Source organism: Chrysochloris asiatica, unplaced genomic scaffold (assembly GCF_000296735.1).
Source record: "Chrysochloris asiatica unplaced genomic scaffold, ChrAsi1.0 scaffold00007, whole genome shotgun sequence".
Taxonomy (NCBI): Eukaryota; Metazoa; Chordata; class Mammalia; order Afrosoricida; family Chrysochloridae; genus Chrysochloris; species Chrysochloris asiatica.
Window position 1 is genome coordinate 19,906,827 of NW_006408525.1, and position 7,264 is coordinate 19,914,090.

A 7,264-nucleotide genomic window follows, 5' to 3' on the forward strand; every position below is an offset into this window, starting at 1 on the left:
CTCAGACCCAAGTCTTCCTCCCACAGACCTTAGGGATTTGTGAAAGAAAAAAAGTCACTAAAGAAATAACACCACAAATTGTTATTATGTACCGTGGAGTCGGTTCCGACTCATAGAGACCCTGTAACAGGGTTTATGAGAGCAGAAAGCCTCATCTTTCTCCCGCGGAACAGCTGGTAGTTTTGAAGTGCTAACTGTGAGATTAGCAGCCGGATTCATAACCACGAGTATATCAACATAAATTGTAGTAAGTATGCTAGGACAGTTACGGATATGGACTCTTAAACCAGAATTGTTAAGTGCCGTTCAGTCAGTTACAACCCATAGCAGCCCAGTATAATGTTTTCCGAGGAAATGAGCTTGTCCCACTGATCTGAGGTTCAAGCCGACCTTGCAGTCCACATTAACCCACAGCACCACACCAGTGCTGGCGGTTATATTTTGAGCTGTTGGCCTTTCCTGGAGTCCTGGTGTGGTGCTGTGGGTTAATGGGCTGGACTGCAAAGTCTGTTTGAACCGCAAGGTTCAAGCTCACCAGCCGTTCCTCGGAAACGCTATACTATGGGTTGGAACCGACTCCACAGCACACAACAATTGGCCAAATCGGGCTGCGAACCTTAGGGTCAGCGGTTCGAAACTACCAGCCGCTCCGCGGGAGAAAGATGAGGCTTTCTACTCCCGTAAAGATTTACACCCTCGGAAACCCTGTACAGGGTCACTATGAGTAGGAACCGACTCCATGGCACTTAACAACAACAACAACAAGGTAAAAGGAGCCTTTTAAATAGGACCCTGTATAGGATTTCTGAGGTTTTAAATCTTTTGCGGAAATAGAAAGTCTCAACTTTCTCCTGCCGGAGTGGCTGCTGGGCTCAAACCACTAATCTTGTGGTTGCCAGTCCAGCACTTCCCATACCATCACTACTACCACCAAAAAAAGTGTGTGTGATGAAACACAATAAACAGGACTTATAAAACTTGATTACAGGGACTTCGGCAAGATGGCGCACTAGGCAAACCCTCTACACAGATATGAGAGAAAAAATAAAACAGACACAGATGAAAATTCTGGCATCCTGAGCTTCAGAAGAAAATCTAGAGAGATGGATGGAGTGCTTGTTGGGAGGAAAGGCCAAGCAGGAACAGGGAGAGAGGGAGACCGACTGGTGAATGGCTGACCATACACAGCGCCACCATCTGTGAGCAGCTTTGGCAATTGAGGGAGGCCTGGCAGAACAGATTCACTTGGGCCCTGGCAAAAGTTTAATTTCTTCTTTTTCCCCAGTCCCCTGGTGATTAGAGGTGTGACCAGCTCTGACCCTCACCCATCCCCAGCACAGACGCTACTCTTACGGAGTTTGGAACCTGGTTGGGAACCACTTAGTGTGAGTCTGGGGTGACTGCACCACTTTGGTGTGCTGCTTTGGTGTCTGGATTCAGGTGGTCTATGCTCCAGATGTGGAAAACCCACAGATCCACCAGTCACACACTACCCCAGCTTCCCTGTGGTCCCTAACAGACTCTGACACCAGCTCCATCAAGCCCCCCCATCCCACCCCTAAAGACTTCCCAATTGAGTTCCTTGAACACAGATAATAAGGAGGTTAATAGGAACTCCATCTAGGCCTGTCACATCTCTTCCACAATCACCTCATGAGCTCCTTGAATTGCAAGAAACTTTCAGAGACTTTTTCCTCTGGGTCCAACAACTGCACTGTTTGTTTTGACAAATACACAACCCCACAATGCCCTGGAAACAACAGACAATTTTTATATTACACAAAGAAACAAGAGGGAGTCGCTGAAATAAATGACCACCAGGATGCAGTGCCAGAAAGCATTTTTGAAGAAGAAAAGGTAATGAAAGTGAAAAAGAATTCAAAAGAATGCCAATTCCGTACCTTCAAAGAATCAATAGAAAGCATGAGGAAACAAGGAGAATACAATAAAAACTTTAGAAGAATTCAGGAAAACACTACAAGAACAAACAGATAAAATTAATACACATTTTGAAACAATACAAAACCGGCAATTAGAAATCCAGAAGATTGATACCAAAATCTCAGAAATTAACAGTACATTCAAAGGAATAGAAGCAATGAAAGCCCGAGTTAGTGAGTGTGAATTAGGAATCATTTCTCAATACTGGTATGCTAGAAAACCAATCCTAAAAAAGAACGAAAAAGCTCAAAGAGAGCCTAAGAGTCACGTGGAACACCATGAAGAGGAATGCCTTACAGGTGATTGGAATTCCAGAACAGGAAGAGACAAGCACAGAGAAAATTGTTGAAGAGTTGTTGGAAAAAAATTTCACTAACCTCATAAAAGATGAGAAGATAAGTATACAAGAAGCTGAATGAACCCATAACAGGATAAACCCCAAAAGAAAATCACCAAGACATAACATAATCAAACTTTCCAAAATCAAAAACAAGGAAAGAATTCTGAGAGCAGCTCAGGAAAAACAAAAAGTTACCAACAAAAGAGAACAAATAAGACTAAGCTCTGATTTCTCAGCAGAAACCATGCAGGCAAGAAAGCAATGGGATAACATATACAAAACTCTTGAAAGAAAAAATTGCCAATCAAGAATCATATACCCAGCAAAACTGTCCATCAAATATGATGGCAAAATTAGGACATTTCCTGATAAAAAGAAATTAAAAGGAATTTGCAAAGACCGGGCCAACTTTACAAAAAATGCTAAAGGGTATCCTTTGGACTGAGAACCAACAATAGCAAACAACCTGAGATTACTATATATGACAATACCACCCAGAACGCAAAACAGGTATGTTGTTGTTAAGTACTGTGGAGTTGGTTCCGACTCATAGTGACCCTGTACAGGGTTTCCAAGGCTGTAAATCTTTACAGGAGCAGAAAGCCTCATCTTTCTCCTGCGGAACTGCTGGTAGTTTTGAACTGCTGACCTTGAGGTTGGCAGCCTGACTCATAATCACTATGCTATCAGAGCTCCTTAAACAGGTATGTTGTTGTTGTTAAGTGCCGTGGAGTCGGTTCTGACCCATAGCAACTCTGAACAGGGTTTCCGAGGCTGTAAATCTTTATGGGAGCAGAATGCCTCATCTTTTTCCCGCAGAGCAGCTAGTAGTTTCGAACTGCTGACCTTGTGGTTCGCAGCCTGATTCGTAACCACTACGCTACCAGAGCTCCTTTAAACAGGTATAGAAGTATTTAAATTAAAACGAATTTATGAGATTGAAAATAGGGAAACAGAGATATCAATGTATAATGAAGCAACTACAAATTCTGTATAGATACAGAATTTCCAAATGGCAAAGAAGTCAAGTAGATTTCAAGATAAAGCAGGCTGTCATAAGCAGGGGAATTAATAAATTACAGGGTAACCTCAAAGAAAAATAATAACACCTGTACATCAAAATTTTTTTTAAAAAGATGAAAATCAGAAAGATTTAGCAAACATTAACACAACAGAAGTGAAAAGGAAACCCACAAATAAAATGAACTTATCATAGAAAATTATGTGGAACAAAGACTCCACAGCACCACACACACAAAAAGAAAAATGACAACAATCAATTCATATCTATTGATAATTATGCTGAATATAAATGGATTAAATGTTCCAGTCAAGAGACATAAATAACAGAATGGATAAGAAAATATGATCCTTCAATAAGCTGTCTACCAGGATATCAAAAAGATGGAGACAGTCTAAATGTCAATCAACCGAAAGGTTAAACAAACTTTGGTACATATACACAATGGTATACTACAAAACACTGAAGAAGGATGAATCTGTGAAACACTTCACTTACAATGTGGTTGAAACTGGAGGACATTATGCTGAGTGAAATTAGTCAATCACAGAAGGGTAAACATTGTATGAGACCAATGTTGTAAAAGGTTAAAAAAAAAAAGTTTTCTTTTTAAAAGAAACAATCTATAATGGTTGTTAAGTGCCGTGGAGTCGGTTCCTACTCATAGTGACCCTGTATAGTGTTTCCAAGGCTATAAATCTTTACGGGAGCAGAAACCCTCATCTTTCTGTAGTGGAACAGCTGGTAGTTTCTAACTGCTGACCTTGTGGTTCACAGCCCAATTTGTAACCACTACGCTACCAGAGCTCCTTATTTGGTTACCAGGAGGGAAATTATTGATGGGCTAGAGGATAGACACATGTTACCATGGATGGCAGAGCAGGTAATATACAACTTGAGGGAGGTTAGCAGAGGAAAAGATGAAGATAGTGGGAGACACAGAAAGGAATGCAATAGTTAAAGTGAACAGAGATAAATACTGTTAACTGTTGGTGCATGGAGGGGATTACAACTATGTAATGATTCCTTGAATGTAAAACTCAGGATCTGCTATGGAAACCTTCAATCAATTCACAATAAAAAGTTAAAATAAAAATACAAACTCGATTACAAAGTTACAGCTCCTAACCACTAAAACTTGTAACTGTAATTCCCTTCTTCCTTTCTCAAAAAAAAAACAAAAAAATTTTTTTTCTGTTCTTGTGGGAGGATGGGAGCATTTGATTGCTTTATACTGCCATTTTGACCCCCAATATTTTCTAACTCTCATTCCTCAAATTTAATAGTGCATGTACACTGTGCCAGGAACCAGTAGTGGCTAGAATTACGAAGATTTTAAGACTCAGTTCTCAGGGAGTTCCTGAACCCTAAAAGATAAAAATGAACAAAAAACTACAATTCAGTCTTGAAAAGAAAATACTAAATACCTTTGTATCCTAGAGACAAGAATACCTTACTCAGTCACCTACTAGGAAGGCACACTGTACAATTCTCCTTTTCCTAAGAGCACTCAGCTAGGTGTATAGTACCACTGTAGATTACAAACTCATTCATTCATTCATCATTTATTCATTCAGCCATTCCCAATGTCATCATTGTCAGACTCATTGCTGACTATTGGGAATCCAGAGGTAAAAACAGTCTTACTAAAGAGATCAAACTGCCCAGGTTACAGACTTTGGGGAGGGCTTGGCAGGAGGGGGAGAGATTATAGTAGTAGTTGACTGATGTTTGTTGTTGTTGTTGTTCTTGTTAAGTGCCGTCGAGTCGATTCCGACCCATAGCGACCCTGTATAGGGTTTCCAAGAAGCAGCTGGTGAGCTTGAACCACCAACCTTTTAGTTTAAACAGCTTTGCAGTCTGGTGCATTAACCCACAGCACCACACCAGGACTCCTGGCTGTTGTTTGTGGCTGTGTGTCCTGGAGTCGGTTCCAACTCACAGCAACCCTATAAAGGGTTTCCGAGGCTGTAAATCTTTACGGGAGCAGAACGCCTCATCTTTTTCCCTTGGAACCGCTGGTAGTTTCGAACTGCTGACCTTACGGTTCACAGCTTGATTCGTAACCACTACGCTACCAGAGCTCCTTTGACTGATGTTTAGGAAGGGAAAAAACTTAATCCTATCCGCCAGTGGTCTCCAAATTCCATTCTATTTTACGGTTGTTGTTAGGTACCATTGATTCTATCTCAACTCACAACACCTCCAAGTGAAAGGAGAGAGCTGCTTCGTAGGTTTTCTGGGCAGTGATGTTTATGGGAGAAGATTGCCAGGTCATTCTCCCACAGAACAGCTGCGTGGGCTTGAAACACCAACCTTTTGGTTAGCAGCCTAGTGCTTAACCGTTGTGCCCCTAGAACTCCTAGACCACATTCTATACTTGTTACTAATGTGTCCTTCATCATCCCATCCTCCATCTGCCTTACTACCTCAGTGATCTTTTTAAATATAAAACTGGCCTTACCTCTTTATCCCTAGTCTAACATTCCCATGCTGCAAGGTCTCCCAAGATCTGGTCTGCTTCTCCACACTCACTTCTGCTCCCTCACACCCTGAACACACTCACTTCTGGCCATACATCCCTATGTTACCCTGCTCCACACAGTCTCTTTCATTTTCACCTTTGCGCTCCCTGTTTTTTTAAGGATTGTTTTTTCTTCTTTTTATTTTCTCTCTTATTTTTCTCTTCTACAACCTTTTTTTTCTCTTTTTAGTCACTATATTCTTTTTGTTTTGTTTTGTTTTCTGCCTGGTTTTTTCTTTTTTTCTTTTTTCCTTTATTATCCTCTATTTTAGCTGCTATTTGTTTGTACTGTTTTGTTTTCTTGTCTATGTGTGTGTTCTCCTATTATCCCACTTGACGGGAAATAGCAATGGTGCCCATACAGTCCACTCACAACTATATCACATCTATATCAGCTGCAGCTCCACCCACTGGGCAAGAGTCAATACCAGCTCCGATACCACCGGATCAACAACACACAGCAGCCAACACCAGCCAAATCCACTCAAACCTGAGCTGCATGAATGAACAGCAAACGGAGAACACCCATCCATTCTCTAGCCACTTGGTGAGAGCCTAAGAACACACCAACATACAATCATCAATTAAATACAAATACAGCACCACAATGCCCTAGAGAAACAATTTTAGTTCACATGAAGATATGAGAGTGGCTCAAACAAATGACCAAAATGCAGAGCCAGAAAAGGTTTTTTGAGAAAGAAACATAATGGAACTAACCAAAAAAGAATTCCAAAAGAATGTTATTTAGGTACCTTCAATGAATTGATAGAAAGTTCAAGGGGGAAAATATATATATATATAGGAAAGTCTAAGATTTGTTTGGGACACCATGAAGAGTAATAACTTACAAGAGATTGGAAATCCAGAACAGGAAGAGACAATAAAAAAGCACAGAAAAAATTGTTGAAGAGTTGTTGGAAGAAAACTTCCCTAACATCATAAAAGATGAGAAGATAAGCATACAAGAAGCTAAACAAATTCCAAACAGCACAGATCCCAAAAGAAAACCACCAAGACATATCATAATCAATATTTCCAAACCAAAGACAAGGAAAGAATCCCGAGAGCAGCTCAGAAAAAATGAAAAGCTAACTGCAAAGGAGAACCAATAAGACCAAGTTCTGACTTCTCATCAGAAACCGTGTAGGCAAGAAGGCAGTGGGATGACATATACAAAACTCTGGGGAAAAAAAATGCCAATCTGGAATCATATCCAGCAAAGCTATCCTTTAACTACGATGGTGAAATTCAGACATTTTCAGATAAACAGAAGTTAAAGGAATTTGTAATACCTAGCTCTGGTAGCGTAGTGGTTACGAATCGGGCTGCGAACCTTAGGGTCTGCGGTTCGAAACTACCAGCCGCTCCGCAGGAGAAAGATGAGGCTTTCTACTCCCGTAAAGATTTACACCCTCGGAAACCCTGTACAGGGTCG